Source organism: Aplidium turbinatum, chromosome 14, assembly GCF_918807975.1.
Source record: "Aplidium turbinatum chromosome 14, kaAplTurb1.1, whole genome shotgun sequence".
Classification (NCBI taxonomy): domain Eukaryota; kingdom Metazoa; phylum Chordata; class Ascidiacea; order Aplousobranchia; family Polyclinidae; genus Aplidium; species Aplidium turbinatum.
The window spans coordinates 4,966,385-4,985,451 of NC_137485.1; the positions used below are offsets into that span (position 1 = coordinate 4,966,385).

Consider the following 19,067-nt stretch of genomic DNA (forward strand, 5'->3'; position numbering starts at 1 on the left):
TAAATACTATGCAATGTGCCTAACTCTAAGTAGATACTAATTAAAGTGCCTTCGCTATCAGAGTTATTTAATCATTTATAAAAAAAACAATGTTTCCGCCCGGGCTCGAACCGGGGACCTTTCGCGTGTTAGGCGAACGTGATAACCACTACACTACGGGAACGACACTTATTCAGCGATATGAAACTCTGAATAAAATGTGAGGTTGAAATAAAAATCTTTCGTTATTTTCTTGTCTTGCATTTCATAGCACAAGACAATACAGTTATATTTTTCGTCATTGACGTGTTTGAGATGAAGAGATAAATTTACAAATCACATTTTTCGTAAATTCAGTCGTGATCAAAAGATGAGACTGTTTCGTCACTATTGATTTCATAATGGTCTCACGTTCACTTAACACACGACACGCCCTGGTCTGAACCCTGGACTGAACCCAGGCGAAAACTGTCCGACTGCTCGATTTATGAATCCAGCTTCAGTGGTGCCAGATTTTCTTCATTTTTGAATTATTTAAAAAGCGTAATCAGTGGTTTCATGAAACGTAGCGCATTCAAAGTTGTGGTGTTGTAAGTAAGCAATACAATTTTAATTTTAATTGTTCATATTGCAAGCAAGTTTAAAAATCAATGAATGTTTAAATTTTGCAGCGCAATATGGAGAACAAAAAACAATGTTTTAAAAAAAAGATTGCAAATAAAAATTTTATTATTCATCATTTTGAATCAGACCGGAGTCGAAGTCGGCGATTTTTAACGACTCCCTTTGTAAAAAATCCAGACCTGTGTAAAAAATCACTTTTCAAAATAAAGTTGTTAGGGGAATACAACAAAGCTTGCAAATGAATAAAAAAGTTAAAGCCAAGTTGTCGCTGTTTGAGTTTAGTACATACAATATAATGTGCCTGCTAATTAAAGTGCCTTGGCTACAAGAACCATTTAAACATTTTTAAAAAGAAAATGTTTCCGCCCGGGCTCGAACCGGGGACCTTTCGCGTGTAAGGCGAACGTGATAACCACTACACTACGGAAACGGTTCTTATTCAGCGATATGAGTATCTGAATGAGATTTGACGTTGAAATAAAAATCTTTCGTTACTTCTTGTTTTGGATTTTATAGCACAAGACAACACATTTATATTTTTCGTCATTGACGTGTTTGAGATGAAGAGATAAATTTACAAATCACATTTTTCGTAAATTCAGTCGTGATCAAAAGATGAGACTGTTTCGTCACTATTGTTTTCATAATGGTCTCACGTTCACTTAACAGACGACACGCCCCAGACTGAACCCTGGAGGAATCAACTTTGTGTGGTTGTGTCACATCAACGGTGAGATTAGTTTGAGACGAAACTAAATAATTTGTTAGAAGTGGGATTCGAACCCACGCCTCCATTAGTAGACCAGAACACCCAACCACCGATCAACGGTGAAGAACAATGTTCTTGAGTCTGGCGCCTTAGACCACTCGGCCATCCTGACTTGATTATTTTTAGCAAACTGTGCAAAAATTCTCGACTGTTCGATTTATGATTCCAGTAATCAGTGGTTTTATGAAACGGAGAGTATTCAAAGTTGTGATGTTGTAAGCAATCGAATTTTGATCTTAATTAATCATATTCCAAGCAAATTTCAAACTCAATCAATGTTTAAATTTGCAGCGCAATATGGAGAACATGAAACAATGTTTAAAAAAAAAAGCATTTATTGAGATTCTATTTGATTAAGGCACTGATGGTGCTCTACAGTTGTAGAGCGAAATCCATAAATAACCTATAAATAGGACTTTGCTGATTCTCCATGCATTTTCAATAATTAAAAAAATTGTGTTATAAAAAAAATTGCAAAAACACTTTATATCATTTTGCATCAAACCGGAGTTGAAGTCGGCGACTTTTAACGAAATCGACTCCTCACAGCTTTGCAAAAAATCAATTTTCAAAATTTCGTAGAGGCTTATAACAAAGGTTGCAAATTAGTAAGAAAATTAAAGCCATGTGGTCGCTGGTTGAGCTTAGTAGATACAAGTACCTTCGCCGCTAGAGCTACTTAAGCATTTATAAAAATAAATGTTTCCGCCCGGGCTCGAACCGGGGACCTTTCGCGTGTTAGGCGAACGTGATAACCACTACACTACGGAAACGATGCATATTCAGAGCTTATGCGTTGTGACATTAAATTAGAAATATTTTGCTATTTCTAGTTTAGCAAAAAACAACACAGTGCGCCTATAATTTTTCTGCAAGTAACTAGGTCATGCAAAACTGCCAAGATTAAGCTTGCAAAAAGAAGTTTTCCCGGTCCGAGAACAAAGATTCAATTCAGTCGTTTATGGCAATTTTTGATGGAGGAACTGTAATCAAAAGAGTAAATTCTGCCGTGTCCAAAAGAAGAGACTGATTCGTCAGTATTGATTTCATAATGGCCTCACATTCACTTTGGTCGGCAGCAGTGGCCGAGTGGTTAGCGCGTTGGGCTCGCAGTCGAGAGCCTGCATGTTCCAGCCACCTGTTGTTTCTTTGGGCAAGAAACTTTACGATAATTGCCTCTACCCAGTGATCGATTTAGAGTAATGGGTAGTACCAAATTTAAGTCATAAGAAGAGTAGACAACCGGAAACATACATTGCAGTCGGCTGCAGCGTGGGTCAGGTGTACATCGGAAGGCGTACACCGATGCATAGCGCTCAAGTCCGTTTTCCCGCAATGCAGGATAAAGATAATAAAACAAACAAAAAAACAAACACTTAACACGCGACACGTCCCGGACTGAACCCTGGAGAAATCAACTTTGTGTGGTTGTGTCACATCAACGGTGAGATTATTTCGTTGAAGATTTTGAGACAAAACTTAATAATTAGTCAGAAGTGGGATTCGAGCTCACGCCTCCATTCGGAGACCAGAACACCCAACCACCGATCAACAGTGAAGAACAATGTCCTTGAGTCTGGCACCTTAGAGCTTAGACCACTCGGCCTGACTTGCGTCTGCGCAGTAGCAACTTACATTTCAATGAATCAATGACTTGGTTGGTTTTGTTGGTTTTGAATCTTTATCCTCGAACTGACAAGTAACTAGGTTATGCAAAACTGCCAAGATTAAGCTTGCAAAAGGAAGTTTTCCCGGTCCGAGAGTAAAGATTCAATTCAGTCGTTTAAGTCAATTTTAGATGAAAGAACTGTAATTAAAAGTGTAAATTTGTCGTGATCAAACGAAGAGACTGTTTCGTCACTATTGTATTCATAATGGTCTCACATTCACTTAACACAATCTGAACCCTGGAGGAATCAACTTTGCGTGGTTGTGTCATTTCAACGGTGAGATTATTTTGTTAAAAATTTTGAGACGAAACTAAATAATTTGTCAGAAGTGGGATTCGAACCCACGCCTCCATTCGGAGACCAGAACACCCAACCACCGATCAACGGCGAAGAACAATGTTCTTGAGTCGGGCGCCTTAGACCACTCGGCCATCCTGACTTGCGATTGTGCTGAAGTAACCCAGTAAACATTGATTGTTGGGGCAACATTGGCAAGAAGTTGGCCGCAACATTGGCAAAATGCAGACGCCAACATTGGCAAGATGTTTTATGCACCATTTGGATGCATCTGGCCAGCGTTGGCGTCTGCATCTTGCCACCGTTGGCTTCTGCATCTTGCCAACATTGGATTATGCATCTTGCCAACGCTGGCTTCTGCATCTTGCCAACATTGGCTTCTGCATCTTGCCAACGGTGGCAAAATGTTTTATGCACCATTTGGATGCATCTTGCCAGCGTTGGCGTCTGCATCTTGCCAACGCTGGCTTCTGCATCTAGCCAACATTGGCTTCTGCATCTTACCAACGTTGGCAAAATGTTTTATGAAAATTATTTATAAAAACCATTTGGATGCATCTGGCCAGCGTTGGCGTATGCATCTTGCTACCGTTGGCGTCTGCATCTAGCCAACGACGACTTCTGCATCTAGCCAACGTTGGCTTCTGTATCTTGCCAACGTTGGCAAAATGTTTTATGCACCATTTTGCTTCATCTTGCCAACGTTGGCATCTGTATCTGGCCAACGTTGGCAAGATGGCTTGTGCACCATTTTGCTTCATCTGGCGCCTAAATTCTGGTTGACTTTTATGCACCATGATGCTGCTTCATCTGATCTATTGACTATTGTGATGCCCGCGCTTTGACCAAGGTTGGCCATGCGAAGCAAGCTGGTGCATAAAACATCTGAACAGCATTGGCATCTACATTTGCCAAACGTCTCTGTACTTAAACCTCGCTCATCACCAAAAGTTTATTGTTGAACCTAGCTAATCCTTGGGCGAAAGAACAGCAGCAACACGGATTTATAAGCAACACTTCTCCCTTTGTGACAAAGCAAAGTAACAGCCGAGCTTCGTATATTTTCACATTTATTAGAAACAAGCCACATCAAATCGTATTGATAGATGGAGATTCATTGCACATCAGCAGCTTTTTCTTGTGTATCTTTATCATTGTGAATTCCTGCGAATGAAACAAAAATATTTAATTCAAGAGGGCTGTTTGGCAACAGTGTAGGAATCATAGGCGTAGCCAGGGGGGCAAAAGGGGCCATGCCCCCCCAAATTTTCAAACTTTGGATTCCGAAGTTGAGCCCTTTGTTGAAAATGCAATAAAGTTTGTAGAAATTTATATCGTTTTCCAAGACATCTGGCCATTAACACCCCCAAGGACTTGTTTTACAGAAAGACAGAAAAACACAAGAAACAGAAATTACAGAAAGACACACAGAAAGACATCAATAAATTTTCCAAATCGTAAATCGCATAAAATTTACGCGATTTACATTTCTTTGAACTAATTTGTGGAAGCAATTTCAGAATGGCTTACTCTGTTGGGCTTTTGTGTAGTTATTGAGTTTTTGTTTAGCTGTGTTTTTGGTGTTCTCTAATTTAGCCGCAGTTTTTGCCAGTTCGTGTGTAAGAGCTATCTTTAATAAGTTAATAGCTGTTTATCTGCTAATAAATTTCATACAAATATTACCCTAAAAGTGTTTTCAGAAAGCGCTATAATCCATTATTTGAGTGTAATTTTTCAAAAATTTTTCGGGGGAGCATGCCCCCGGACCCCCTAGAATACGCGTGCCTTCGGCACGCTCTAACCCCGCTACCAGTTTTATTGCTTCAACCCACCAGGATACGCCACTGCACATCAAGTGGCGATGGCTTTAAATCAAACACTTTGTTGTTCTCTTCAATTCATCAAATATTTGGCCCCCCCAAAACATTTTTCTGGCTACGCCACTGTGTAGGATTTTGATCAGTTGTCGTTCAGGATACTACGAAGTTAATTGACAATCTGCAATATCAATGTAATATCCCTCTCTCCAACGTGCGTGACAAAAAACTTATCATTCGATTCTGCGCCACGCAGAGCAATAATCAAGTTCCAATACATTCTAATTGCGTGTACAGTAGTTATTCAACAACTAAAGCAACACATGCGCTGTTGTCTTTCAAACATATAACAAGCTCACCAAAAGTTAGTTTTTGCCGTTTTCAGCCACCTTGCCTGTCCTTCCAATTTCGAAATCACTCTGAAACTCTTCATCAATTTGCTGCACGGCAGCAGCTTTGTCGTGCGCCATCACCATGTCTAATCATGAAAGTAAAAAAAGAAGTGTTAAATCAGTATATAAATGCCGACATAGCCTACTAACCACCATGTTCGTTGTTCACATCAATGCGAATACACCACTAAAACATTTTCATACATTACTCAATACTCTTCACAATTACATCATACATTAATCAAAAGAACAAAATGGCATAGTTATGACATAATCATTTAGTCGTAGTAAAAACATTTATCCGTACTCACCAAGAACAATCTTTTTCAGATTCTTTTTTAAACAATCAAACGAGTGCTTAGACTTTACGACGTTTTTTTTTTCCTTTCTTTTTTCTCGACATGCTTTGAACTGTGTTGTGTTCGATAATAATAGTTGGTAATAAGTCCACTGATACAATCGCTTGCATTTTTGCCAACAGCTTGACTTAAATTTGCTATCTGCAAAATGTAAATCGAATGTAATGACAGGGGTTTCATCCATCATATTAAAAAGCTTCAGCACTTGTTACAGACATTTTCGACTGTTACAAATGACAGCCAACGTTTAAAGTTTATTTCGGGATTCCAGTCGTCTGTTTTGTTGCGTATGTAGGTCGCAGTGTAGGCTACTGTAGGCTATGTTGTCGAAATGGGCGCAAAATAAAACATGTTATTATTATTATTATTCAGTTGACGGCAATGAAAGCTACATTTGCAAATACTCTACAACCATCACAGACCTATCCACACGACATAAAAATACAAACACATTCAAGCAGTCAGGCAAACACTGCCGGAGTAGCAAAATCAAAGATTGAGCAGAACCCTACACATGTTGTGGGACATCACAAGCTCTGCTACTTTGCTGATATCTTCTTAGCACTCATCTAGAAGCACTGGCACTAAATTTGTCACGAGAATATTTCATATGAAAGTTTTCCATTGGTCATTGAGTTTTATAACTTTCTCTAAATTGAGTTTTATAACTTTCTTTAAATTGTGTAAACGTAGCCTAGTGACAAAAACGACTTTACACAATTATTTCAGGTTCAATGAATAAAAGACATTCACTTACCAGGTTTTCATAAACATTGTCGTAAGTCATTCCTATAGTTTCATTTTGATCATTTCTAAAACTTCTTTCGGCCGTAATAGGCCTATCTCAATTGAATTCGATTTTTTATATTTTCGATGCAAGAAGCGAAAATTCCTCTTAGCGCTGTTCACATAAGCATTGTGCTTTCGGCTCTCCACGTAATTGTGTATTGAGCACAACCGCCATGATTGAACAGTCGAAGTGAATCGAGTGACGTCATAATCCCTTTAGCAAAGGATTACGTCATGGCCTTTGTCTTCCTTCATAAAAAAACCAAGTTCTTCTGCTAAATTGCATCTCCTCACGTTGATATAACGCATCGCCGCATTCTAAAGCTTTGTTGCCTCTTTCACTTCAACGCGTCATATTGCCCAGTCAAAGTTTAAGTAGTGACGTCATAATGGAGTTTTCACAACAATTATTGTGCCTGCAGTATTGTTCTATGCACCGCGAGAGGAGAAAAAACGATTCGCCGCATCGTTGAAAGTAAAAGTAGCGATCGTTTTGTGAAATCTCGCTTCAAGAAATTGAGGAGAGATTTCGACGCAACATGACTGCTCCTGAAGCTGGCCTATTGTGCAAGCTTTGCTACATTTAAAGTAAAGACGCCCCTTTGTTGGCGACACGAGAATCTCACCCACGTGGTCAAAATCAGACAGTGAGCGAGACTGCTCTCAGAACAAAATCAACAAGTGATACTGCATCAATCGATTTTTTTTACATTGATTCAGCGTCTGCAGACAGGTCAGCAGCGCGGCGGCAGTGCAGCCGCAACTCAATGATTACATGATCACCACAATCATGCTGCTGTGTCGAGCGCTACTAAACATCAACAAGTGAATTCGATTAAGCTTACAGGTTGTTTTAAATTTTCTTGAACTGCACGCAAATTTTGAGGTTAGTCCTGAAAAAATGTTTTCAAAAATATTACAAAACATTTTAGTATAGTTAAACTTGAAAATTAAAAAAGCTTTTGTTGAACACAAGAAAAAAATGAAGACCTGGCAACTTGAATTAGCAACCACGTTTTTAAGTTTATCGCTTGTTAGTTACCTTACCAACGTCTGCAGACGTTGAATCAATGTAAAAAGAACGGATTATGCTAGTTGGGTATTGCAGGCGCCAAAGCCTAAACTTTCTGGAAGTGTTCTCTGAATCACAAGACATTTATTGCACTAAATTATCTAAAGCAATTGAATATGAACAAACGATTTTTATCATGGCGTTGTTGGTACAAGAATACGGTATGCGAAAGAAACTGTGTTTTTCCACTAAACCACATGAGTCATTTAGTTAAAGAGTCATTTTATTGTTGGCTATTAATATTTTTAAAGAATAAATCCAGCGAAGCTGAAATAAAGTAGCCAACGTTGCAATTGTTTATTTTGTAGAAACGCGTAGGGCGAATGGAAACTTTAAACTGGTTCGGTATCAAGCACGTTATCGCGTTCGCGTTTTGTTGCTCCTACCTTTTTCTAGACCTCTGCTCCGTTTGGCATAAACAAACTTGGCAAACTGTTGGCTACACTTCTGACCAACGCTGGTCTTAAATATTCATAGTATACTTGTACGGTATCAAAAAATAATAACAGCATTGATAGCCTATTATTAAAATGTAAAATTGTAGCAAAATCATGGTATACATTTGCATAATTTTAAAGAAAACACCGAAATTGTTATGAATTGGCACAACGCTGGCAATGCTTCTGACCGATGTTAGCCAACCACACAACTGTGTTTTGAAGCAATACCACATGAAAAGAGGTTTGTGTTAGTAATTTTAAAGATTAAAACAAATAAACCTGAAATAAAATCTTTGAGACCTTTTTGAACGCATGATAAGAAATAAGTTATTGAAATTGATGGCGTATTGTTGGCAACATGTTGGACATAATTGCCAATCTTGTGCCCTCACATCCAGCATATAGCCGACATTGCAATTGTTTATTTTGTGGAAACGTGTAGGGCAAATGGAAACTTAAACTGTTTCAGTATCAAGCACGGAATCACGTTCGCGTTTCTGTTGCTCCTACCTTTTTCTAGACCTCTGCTCCGTTTGGCATAAACAAACTTGGCAAACTGTTGGCTACACTTCTGACCAACGCTGGTCTTAAATATTCATAGTATACTTGTACGGTATCAGAAAATAATAACAGCATTGATAGCCTATTATTAAAATGTAAAATTGTAGCAAAATCATGGTATACATTTGCATAATTTTAAAGAAAACACCGAAATTGTTATGAATTGGCACAACGCTGGCAATGCTTCTGACCGATGTTAGCCAACCACACAACTGTGTTTTGAAGCAATACTACATGAAAAGAGGTTTGTGTTAGTAATTTTAAAGATTAAAACAAATAAACCTGAAATAAAATCTTTGAGACCTTTTTGAACGCATGATAAGAAATAAGTTATTGAAATTGATGGCGTATTGTTGGCAACATGTTGGACATAATTGCCAATCTTGTGCCCTCACATTCAGCATATAGCCGACGTTGCAATTGTTTATTTTGTGGAAACGTGTAGGGCTAATGGAAACTTTAAACTGTTTGGGTATCAAGCACGTTATCGCGTTCGCGTTTTGTTGCTCCAGCCTTTTTCTAGACCTCTGCTCAGTTTGGCATAAACAAACTAAAATGAAACTACTTTGTTGGCAAACTGTTGGCTACCCTTCTGACCAACGCTGGTCTTAAGTATTCATAGTATACTTGTACGGTATCAGAAAATAATAACAGCATTGATAGCCTATTATTAAAATGTAAAATTGTAGCAAAATGATGGTATACATTTGCATAATTTTGAAGAAAACCCCGAAATTGTTATGAATTGGCACAACGCTGGCAATGCTTCTGACCGATGTCAGCCAATCACACAACTGTGTTTTGAAGCAATACCACATGAAAAGAGGTTTGTGTTAGTATTTTTACAGTTTAAAACAAATAAACCTGAAACAAAATCTTTAAGACCTTTTTGAACGCATAATAAGAAGTATTGAAATTGTTGGCGTAATGTTGGCAATGTTGGCAAAATGTTGGACAAAATTGCCAGCCTTGTGCCAACATACCCAGCATATAGCCGACGCTGGCCCAGCAATCAATGTTTGCTGGGAAGTTATATCTCAATCAGCGAATTCACAATTATTGTTTGTTGACAGTTCGAATTTGAACCAATGTTCATAAAATTACATTTATTTATGTTATACCTACATCGAAACAGAAAAAATAGCTAACTCTAGCGATGCTTCAAGAAACTAGGCTGTGAAGTCGGGCGAAAGCTGTCCGACTGCTCGATTTATGATAGGCTACTAGCTTCTGTGGTGCTAGATATTTTTTTTAAGTATTTTAAAAAAAGTAATCAGTGGTTTTATGAAACGTAACGTATTTAAAGTTGAGGTGTTGTTAGCAATGGAATTTTGACTTTTATAGTTAATCATATTGCTAGAAAGTTTAAAACTCAATTAATATTTAAATTTTGCAGCGTAATACGGAAAACAAGAAACAATGTTTAAAAAATGATTGCAAACAAAATTTTTATTATTTATGATTTTGCATCAAGTCAGAGTCGACGTTTTTTTAACGACTCCCACACTACAGCTTTGCAAAAATCACATTTCAAAATAAAGTTGGTAGAGGCTTATAACAAAGGTGGTAAGTTAGTAAAATAATTATAGCCAAGTTGTCGCTGATTGAGTTTAGTAAATACTATGCAATGTGCCTAACTCTAAGTAGATACTAATTAAAGTGCCTTCGCTATCAGAGTTATTTAATCATTTATAAAAAAACAATGTTTCCGCCCGGGCTCGAACCGAAGACCTTTCGCGTGTTTGGCGAACGTGATAACCACTACACTACGGGAACGACACTTATTCAGCGATATGAAACTCTGAATGAAATGTGAGGTTGAAATGAAAATCTTTCGTTATTTTCTTGTCTTACATTTCATAGCACAAGACAATACAGTTATATTTTTCGTCTTTGACGTGTTTGAGATGAAGAGATAAATTTACAAATCACATTTTTCGTAAATTCTGTCGTGATCAAAAGATGAGACTGTTTCGTCACTATTGATTTCATAATGGTCTCACGTTCACTTAACACACGACACGCCCCGGTCTGAACCCTGGACTGAACCCTGGCGAAAACTGTCCAACTGCTCGATTTATGATTCCAGCTTCAGTGGTGCCAGATTTTCTTCATTTTTGAATTATTTAAAAAGCGTAGTCAGTGGTTTCATGAAACGTAGCGCATTCAAAGTTGTGGTGTTGTAAGTAAGCAATACAATTTTAATTTTAATTGTTCATATTGCAAGCAAGTTTAAAAATCAATGAATGTTTAAATTTTGCAGCGCAATATGGAGAACAAAAAACAATGTTTTAAAAAAAAGATTGCAAATAAAAATTTTCTTATTCATCATTTTGAATCAAACCGGAATCGAAGTCGGCGATTTTTAACGACTCCCTTTGTAAAAAATCCAGACCTGTGTAAAAAATCACTTTTCAAAATAAAGTTGTTAGGGGAATACAACAAAGCTTGCAAATGAATAAAAAATTTAAAGCCAAGTTGTCGCTGTTTGAGTTCAGTACATACAATGTAATATGCCTTCTAATTAAAGTGCCTTGGCTACAAGAACCATTTAAACATTTTTAAAAAGAAAAAGGTTTCTGCCCGGGCTCGAACCGGGGACCTTTCGCGTGTAAGGCGAACGTGATAACCACTACACTACGGAAACGGTTCTTATTCAGCGATATGAGTATCTGAATGAGATTTGACATTGCAATAAAAATCTTTCGTTACTTCTTGTCTTCCATTTCATAGCACGAAACAACACAGTTATATTTTTCGTCATTGACGTGTTTGAGATGAAGAGATAAATTTACAAATCACATTTTTCGTAAATTCAGTCGTGATCAAAAGATGAGACTGTTTCGTCACTATTGTTTTCATAATGGTCTCACGTTCACTTAACACACGACACGCCCCAGACTGAACCCTGGAGGAATCAACTTTGTGTGGTTGTGTCACATCAACGGTGAGATTATTTTGAGACGAAACTAAATAATTTGTCAGAAGTGGGATTCGAACCCACGCCTCCATTCGGAGACCAGAACACCCAACCACCGATCAACGGTGAAGAACAATGTTCTTGAGTCTGGCGCCTTAGACCACTCGGCCATCCTGATTTGATTATTTTTAGCAAACTGTGCAAAAATTCTCGACTGTTCGATTTATGATTCCAGTAATCAGTGGTTTTATTAAACGGAGAGTAGGGTAGTGCGGGGCAAGACTAGTCACATTTTGGTATTATTGTGTATATCTTCACATAAAGTTAAAAATGTCTCAATTTTTAGTGTTAAACAGTTATACTAAGGCTTCCTTAAACAAGATAGCAAAACAAAAGTGAAATTTATTTTTAAGTTATGTTAATACAACGTCATTTTTACGACCTAGTCAAATGACTGGTTTTGCCCCTAAGTAAGGGTAAAACAGGTCAGTGTTTTTTTGATAAGAGAAAGAGTATATTTACACATACAAAGTGCAGTTTCACATACAAAGTACAACACTGCAGCACATTCGTTCAGAACAGACATCAGAAAACATGCTGGATTCCATTTTATGACATTATTTGTTCAATTACTGTGCCGAATATCCATGGTTCTTCTGGACGACAAAACAAACTGAGCAAGGAAGATTATGACAAAATTTGCCATTTTGTTCACTAACAATGAGGTCCACATGGTACGTTACAGTTGCCAAATGTTAGAACAATTGCTTTTGTGAACAATTGATAGAAATACAATCAAAAATACACTTCAAACGTTTTCTAATAGGCTATAGTTCAACATTGTTACATTTTTTTTAAATCTTTCATTTGTGATTTTTTGCGTTTTTGTCCAAACTTTGTCACACACTTTCTATAAGAAAACATTGAGAACCATAAATGAATTTTGCGTGGTAAACTTATCATATCATAGTGAATAAGTGGACAACAACAGTTCAGTGCAAATTTGCACTGGGGTCACGCGTAACCAAGATATTAAAAGGACCCCACCTTTTTGCTTTTTTTTTCATTTCGACCCACGTTTCACATTAAATAACTCCCAAATCCTTTAATATTTTGTACTGATATTTTCTCAGTGCACAGAGAATTTTATAAACAACATTTCTACCAACTTTCAGCCAAAACCAATCAAAAGTGGAGTCTTGGCGAGGTTTTAAAATTTTGGAAAATCTTAGCCGAGAGCTGGAAACGGCCATCTTTGGATGTCTATGACCTTTGACCTTTTAGAGTGACAATGTGAACGATGTTGTTTTTTCAATATTTGGCAGAAGTACTATCACTTGTAAAAAATTTGGGTTGTTACCTAATTTGGTTTAGCAGTGATAGGGCCTCAAACATGGCCAAAAATAAAAAAAAATCTTGCCCCCTTGGCAGACCCCCCCCCCAAACTAAATGCTTCGCTCACACTAGGATAAGCTGATTTTTGATGTAATAGGCAAATAATACCCTATGAACCAGGTAGCCTAAGCCTACATGACAGTTTGGTTAAAGAATTTAGCATTTTCAACAAAATTTTGGCACAGCACTTCATGACTGACTTGTGTTGCCCCAACCAAAATAGCCATGACTGAACAAAAATATATACCCAATAAAACTAATTTCCAAGGAAGAACTACAAGATGAGTAGCTTTGAGACAAATTACAATAATTGTAATTTCGTTTAAACTAAAAAGTCTTGGTTTAATTAACAATTTTCATAGTGTAATGCTCTGTTTAGTCTAAACCACAAAAAAAAAGTTAGTCCAAAATATGAAGGTAAAATTTTACACCAACTTACGTTACGCAGCCTAGACAAAGATAGCAAGCAAAAACTGCATAGCAGTTGCTGTTGTCGCATCACAAAAGAACCACTAAGTGCGCTAAAGCATTTTTTTGAGTGTATTATTTCCAAAAAAAAAGTTATGCTTGATTAAAATCAAACTGACCCGTTTTACCCGACGACTTGTTTTGCCCCGAACTACCCTATTCAAAGTTGTGGTGTTGTAAGCAATCGAATTTTGATCTTAATTAATCATATTGCAAGCAAGTTTGAAACTCAAGCAATGTTTAAATTTGCAGCGCAATATGGAGAACATGAAACAATGTTTAAAAAAAAAAGCATTTATTGAGATTCTATTTGATTAAGGCACTGATGGTGCTCTACAGTTGTAGAGCGAAATCCATAAATAACCTATAAATAGGACATTGCTGATTCTCCATGCGTTTTCAATAATTAAAAAAATTGTGTTATAAAAAAAATTGAAAAAACACTTTATATCATTTTGCATCAAACCGGAGTTAAAGTCGGGGATTTTTAACGAATTCGACTCCTCACAGCTTTGCAAAAAATCAATTTTCAAAATTTCGTAGAGGCTTATAACAAAGGTTGCAAATTAGTAAGAAAATTAAAGCCATGTGGTCGCTGGTTGAGTTTAGTAGATACAAGTACCTTCGCCGCTAGAGCTACTTAAGCATTTATAAAAATAAATGTTTCCGCCCGGGCTCGAACCGGGGACCTTTCGCGTGTTAGGCGAACGTGATAACCACTACACTACGGAAACGATGCATATTCAGAGCTTATGCGTTGTGACATTAAATTAGAAATATTTTGCTATTTCTAGTTTAGCAAAAAACAACACAGTGCGCCTATAATTTTTCTGCAAGTAACTAGGTCATGCAAAACTGCCAAGATTAAGCTTGCAAAAAGAAGTTTTCCGGGTCAGAGAGCAAAGATTCAATTCAGTCGTTTATGGCAATTTTTGATGGAGGAACTGTAATCAAAAGAGTAAATTCTGCCGTGTCCAAAAGAAGAGACTGATTCGTCAGTATTGATTTCATAATGGCCTCACATTCACTTTGGTCGGCAGCAGTGGCCGAGTGGTTAGCGCGTTGGGCTCGCAGTCGAGAGCCTGCATGTTCCAGCCACCTGTTGTTTCTTTGGGCAAGAAACTTTACGATAATTGCCTCTACCCAGTGATCGATTTAGAGTAATGGGTAGTACCAAATTTAAGTCATAAGAAGAGTAGACAACCGGAAACAGACATTGCAGTCGGCTGCAGCATGGGTCAGGTGTACGTCGGAAGGCGTACACCGATGCATAGCGCTCAAGTCCGCTTTCCCGCAATGCAGGATAAAGATAATAAAACAAACAAAAAAACAAACACTTAACACGCGACACGTCCCGGACTGAACCCTGGAGAAATCAACTTTGTGTGGTTGCGTCACATCAACGGTGAGATTATTTCGTTGAAGATTTTGAGACAAAACTTAATAATTTGTCAGAAGTGGGATTCGAACCCACGCCTCCATTCGGAGACCAGAACACCCAACCACCGATCAACAGTGAAGAACAATGTCCTTGAGTCTGGCACCTTAGAGCTTAGACCACTCGGCCTGACTTGCGTCTGCGCAGTAGCAACTTACATTTCAATGAATCAATGACTTGGTTGGTTTTGTTGGTTTTGAATCTTTATCCTCGAACTGACAAGTAACTAGGTTATGCAAAACTGCCAAGATTAAGCTTGCAAAAGGAAGTTTTCCCGGTCCGAGAGTAAAGATTCAATTCAGTCGTTTAAGTCAATTTTAGATGAAAGAACTGTAATTAAAAGTGTAAATTTGTCGTGATCAAACGAAGAGACTGTTTCGTCACTATTGTATTCATAATGGTCTCACATTCACTTAACACAATCTGAACCCTAGAGGAATCAACTTTGCGTGGTTGTGTCATTTCAACGGTGAGATTATTTTGTTAAAAAGTTTGAGACGAAGCTAAATAATTTGTCAGAAGTGGGATTCGAGCCCACGCCTCCATTCGTAGACCAGAACACCCAACCATCGATCAACGGTGAAGAACAATGTTCTTCCACTCGGCCATAGACTATATGTCACTTCGCTGCTTCATGTCGTCTGTTGTATCGCATCTGTGATCGCAGTGTACTGTATGTTATCGCAATGGCGCAAATAAAAGCATGATTATTATTATCATCATCCTGACTTGCTTCTGCGCAGTAGCAACTTACATCTCAATCAATCAGTGACTTGGTTGGTTGGTTTGGTTTGGTTGGTTTTGAATCTTTATTCTCGGACTGGACAAAGCCTTGAAAGGTTATTCCTGGTAGTTTCGCATACTTGTAGAGGCTCTTGACGCAGGGCCGGTTACCGAGATTGGCAGAGTGAAGTTTTCCGATTGTTGAAATGTTAGAAAAAAGAAACAATAAATATGTTGCAATGCTTCAAGAAATCACTTTTCAAAAATTGGACTTAGCAAAGTGACTTGAAGCTTGCAAATAAGCAAACATCAGCTATGTTATTGCCGAATGTCAGTTATTTGGTGCAAGTACTTTCGCCATCAAAGCCATTTTATAACACGAATAAAAAAACTTGTTTCCACAAGGGCTCAAACCGGGGACCTTTCGCGTGTATTTTTGTTTTTCGCTTGTAAAGCGAACGTGATAACCACTACACTACGGAAACGACACTTTCTTTAACCTATGAAATTCTAAAAACTAATGTGACGTTGTAACAGAATTCTAATGTTGGCTTGCTTTCGTCTTTTCTTGTCTGGCAGTTCATAATACAAAAAACAGATCATTCTATTTTTCGGTATTGACGTGTCAGAGATGAGGAAGTAAGTTTGAAAATTAAGTTTTTACACCTTCACAGTATTCAGAATGCTACTGCTCGGTAAATTTGTTTGTAAACATGATTTTATAACATAGACGAATTTTGAATTTTGAGACAAAACTAAATAACTTGTCAGAAGTGGGATTCGAACCCACGCCTCCATTCGGAGACCAGAACACCCAATCACCGATCAACGATGAAGAACAATGTTCTTGAGTCTGACGCCTTAGACCACTCGGCCATCCTGACTTGCGTCTGCGCAGTAGCAACTTACATCTCAATCAATCAGTGACTTCATCCCTATTGTGCGTGCCATTCAAACTGTTGGAGCGCGTCTTACACCGACGAATGGAACCCGTTATTGACCCCAAACTCCCACAAGAACAGGCGGGGTTTAGGAGAGGAAGATCAACAGTCGACCAAGTAACCTTGCTGACACAAAACATCGAAGATGGGTTTGAGGCCAACTTGAAGTCGGGAGCGGTCTTCCTCGACCTTACTGCGGCATATGATACTGTTTGGCATAGGGGTCTCACTTACAAACTGCTGCAGATAATTTCAGATAGACACATGGTTAAGTTTATTGTAGAACTCATCTCCAACCGCAGCTTCATCCTTAAAACCAGCGACGGAAAGAAAAGCCGACAGAGACGTTTAAAAAACGGAGTTCCGCAGGGATCTGTTCTCTCCCCAATGTTGTTCAACATCTACATTTATGACCTTCCAAATACTTCCTCTAATAAATACGCATACGCAGATGACCTGGCTATTCTTTATTCTCATCGCAAATGGGAAACAGTGCAGAACACCTTGACTAAGGATATGGACATTCTATCTTCCTATCTGCACCAATGGCGCCTCAAGTTGAGTGAAGCGAAGACCGTGACTTCTGTCTTCCACCTATGTACTAGAGACTCAAACAGGAAAATTAACATCCAAAATAACGGCCGAACACTTCCTTTCGAAGCCACACCCACATACCTTGGAGTTCGACTTGATCGGTCCCTTACATACCGCAAACACCAAGAACACTTACGCGGAAAAGTGACAGCTCGTACTGCTCTCATGAAACGTCTTGCTGGTACAAGGTGGTGTGCTAGCCCCTCAGTGCTGAGAACAAGTGGTTTAGCCTTAGTCTACGCCTCTGCTGAATACTGTGCTGCTACTTGGTGCAGAAGTGCCCATACTGACCTTGTCGATGTACCAATCAACAACTGCCTGCGAACTGTCACAGGTTGCCTCCGCCCAACTCCAACTGACTGTTTGCCTGTCCTTGCAAACATTGAGCCAGCTGCACTACGGCGTCAACGTGCTGTTCTTTCCCTGAGCCGTAAAGCCCTAAACCCTGGCCATCCGCTACACACAACCACGCTGAGATATCCACCAAAGCAGCGGCTAAAATCAAGAAAGCCATTTGTACGCGCTGCACAAGACCTTCTGGCAGCCTCTGGTGGAAGCCCTAGCAAACAGTGGTGCCACGCGGCGTGGTGTGAACAATGGTTAAGCAGCACGTCCCCACTTCGCCAAGTATTCAGATCCCCGTCCGAAAACCAGCTGGGACATGGCCTCTCTAGACTTGCCTCATCAAGGCGTAACCGTTTGCTCACTGGTGTTGGACGCTATGGTGCAGATATGTTGCGCTGGGGCTTGGCAGAGAGTGCTGCTTGTGAGTGTGGCAAAATGCAGACGGCAGCCCACATTATCAAGGATTGCCGGCTATATAGACCACCCCATGGTATGGAAGGCCTAATTTCCATCGATCACGACACCAGGCAGTGGCTAACCAACAGATGCCCTGACATATAGCGACAATACGAGAGAAGAAGTGACTTCATAATTATTGTCTGTTGACAGTTCAAACCAATGTTCAGTGAAGTCCACGCCGCCATCGATGCAACAACGTCCATCGTGGTTTGGCTAAATAAAAGCTGCTTGGATTTGCAGCATCACAGGAAACAACATAACAATAGGTAGTTTGTATTTATGTTGCAGCTATGCGGCGTAGGTACATATAAAAAAAATATTGCAATGCTTCAAGAAATCACGTTACAAAAAGTGAAGTTGACAAAGTGACTTGAAGCTTGCGAATAAGCCAAATGTCGGTTGAGTATTTTTGGTGCAAGTACTTTCGCCATCAGAGCCATGAAAGCATGAATGAAAAAAAAACTTGTTTCCGCCCGGGCTCGAACCGGGGACCTTTCGCGTGTAAAGCGAACGTGATAACCACTACACTACGGAAACGACACTTTCACGAACCTATGAAACTCTAAAACCTATGTGACGTTGAAATAGAAGTCTGATGTTGGCTTGCTTTCGTTATTTCTTGTCTGGCATTTCATAATACAAAAACACATCATTATTCATTATATTGGTATTGGCGTGTCATAAGTGAAGAGGTGATTTGGCAAATTAAGTGTTTACGCCTTCAGAGTGTTCAGAATGCTACTGCTTGGTAAATTTGTTTGTAAACATGATCTTATGGCTCTTACACAGAAATCACTTTAATGGCTCCCTGTGTTGAAGCCCAATGTATGCGTTTCTAAATGATAAAAAAAAGGACTAATCTTTCGTTATTTCTTGTCTTGCATTTCATAGTACAAAACAGCACAGATTATTTTTCGTCATTGTCCTGTTTGAGATGAGAATATAATTTTACAAATCACATTTTTCGTCTTCAGAGTGTCAAGAATGCTGTCGCTCGATTAATTTGTTTGTAAAC

At 38.7% G+C, this 19,067-nt stretch overlaps 1 long non-coding RNA gene and 11 other non-coding genes across 12 annotated transcripts; all 12 read right to left on the reverse strand.

Moving 5' to 3' along the window:
* Positions 1-90: 90 nt before the first annotated feature.
* Trnav-aac (transfer RNA valine (anticodon AAC)) lies at positions 91-163 on the reverse strand. Its single transcript has one exon. It is a non-coding gene; the product is annotated as a tRNA-Val (tRNA).
* A 797-nt stretch (positions 164-960) lies between these two features.
* Positions 961-1,033, reverse strand: Trnav-uac (transfer RNA valine (anticodon UAC)). Its single transcript has one exon. It is a non-coding gene; the product is annotated as a tRNA-Val (tRNA).
* A 332-nt stretch (positions 1,034-1,365) lies between these two features.
* On the reverse strand, positions 1,366-1,484 carry Trnal-caa (transfer RNA leucine (anticodon CAA)). The gene is made up of 2 exons: positions 1,447-1,484; positions 1,366-1,411 (listed from the first exon to the last, which is right to left on the reverse strand). It is a non-coding gene; the product is annotated as a tRNA-Leu (tRNA).
* Positions 1,485-2,072: 588 nt separating this feature from the next.
* Positions 2,073-2,145, reverse strand: Trnav-aac (transfer RNA valine (anticodon AAC)). The gene has a single exon. It is a non-coding gene; the product is annotated as a tRNA-Val (tRNA).
* A 1,217-nt stretch (positions 2,146-3,362) lies between these two features.
* On the reverse strand, positions 3,363-3,481 carry Trnal-caa (transfer RNA leucine (anticodon CAA)). Its single transcript has 2 exons — positions 3,444-3,481; positions 3,363-3,408 (listed from the first exon to the last, which is right to left on the reverse strand). It is a non-coding gene; the product is annotated as a tRNA-Leu (tRNA).
* Positions 3,482-4,386: 905 nt separating this feature from the next.
* On the reverse strand, positions 4,387-5,912 carry LOC145783688 (uncharacterized). Its single transcript, XR_014290934.1, has 3 exons — positions 5,860-5,912; positions 5,516-5,634; positions 4,387-4,503 (listed from the first exon to the last, which is right to left on the reverse strand). It is a non-coding gene; the product is annotated as an uncharacterized LOC145783688 (long non-coding RNA).
* Positions 5,913-10,472: 4,560 nt separating this feature from the next.
* Positions 10,473-10,545, reverse strand: Trnav-aac (transfer RNA valine (anticodon AAC)). Its single transcript has one exon. It is a non-coding gene; the product is annotated as a tRNA-Val (tRNA).
* A 798-nt stretch (positions 10,546-11,343) lies between these two features.
* Trnav-uac (transfer RNA valine (anticodon UAC)) lies at positions 11,344-11,416 on the reverse strand. Its single transcript has one exon. It is a non-coding gene; the product is annotated as a tRNA-Val (tRNA).
* A 332-nt stretch (positions 11,417-11,748) lies between these two features.
* Positions 11,749-11,867, reverse strand: Trnal-caa (transfer RNA leucine (anticodon CAA)). Its single transcript has 2 exons — positions 11,830-11,867; positions 11,749-11,794 (listed from the first exon to the last, which is right to left on the reverse strand). It is a non-coding gene; the product is annotated as a tRNA-Leu (tRNA).
* A 2,346-nt stretch (positions 11,868-14,213) lies between these two features.
* Positions 14,214-14,286, reverse strand: Trnav-aac (transfer RNA valine (anticodon AAC)). The gene has a single exon. It is a non-coding gene; the product is annotated as a tRNA-Val (tRNA).
* Positions 14,287-16,478: 2,192 nt separating this feature from the next.
* Trnal-caa (transfer RNA leucine (anticodon CAA)) lies at positions 16,479-16,597 on the reverse strand. Its single transcript has 2 exons — positions 16,560-16,597; positions 16,479-16,524 (listed from the first exon to the last, which is right to left on the reverse strand). It is a non-coding gene; the product is annotated as a tRNA-Leu (tRNA).
* A 1,919-nt stretch (positions 16,598-18,516) lies between these two features.
* Trnav-uac (transfer RNA valine (anticodon UAC)) lies at positions 18,517-18,589 on the reverse strand. Its single transcript has one exon. It is a non-coding gene; the product is annotated as a tRNA-Val (tRNA).
* Positions 18,590-19,067: the final 478 nt, after the last annotated feature.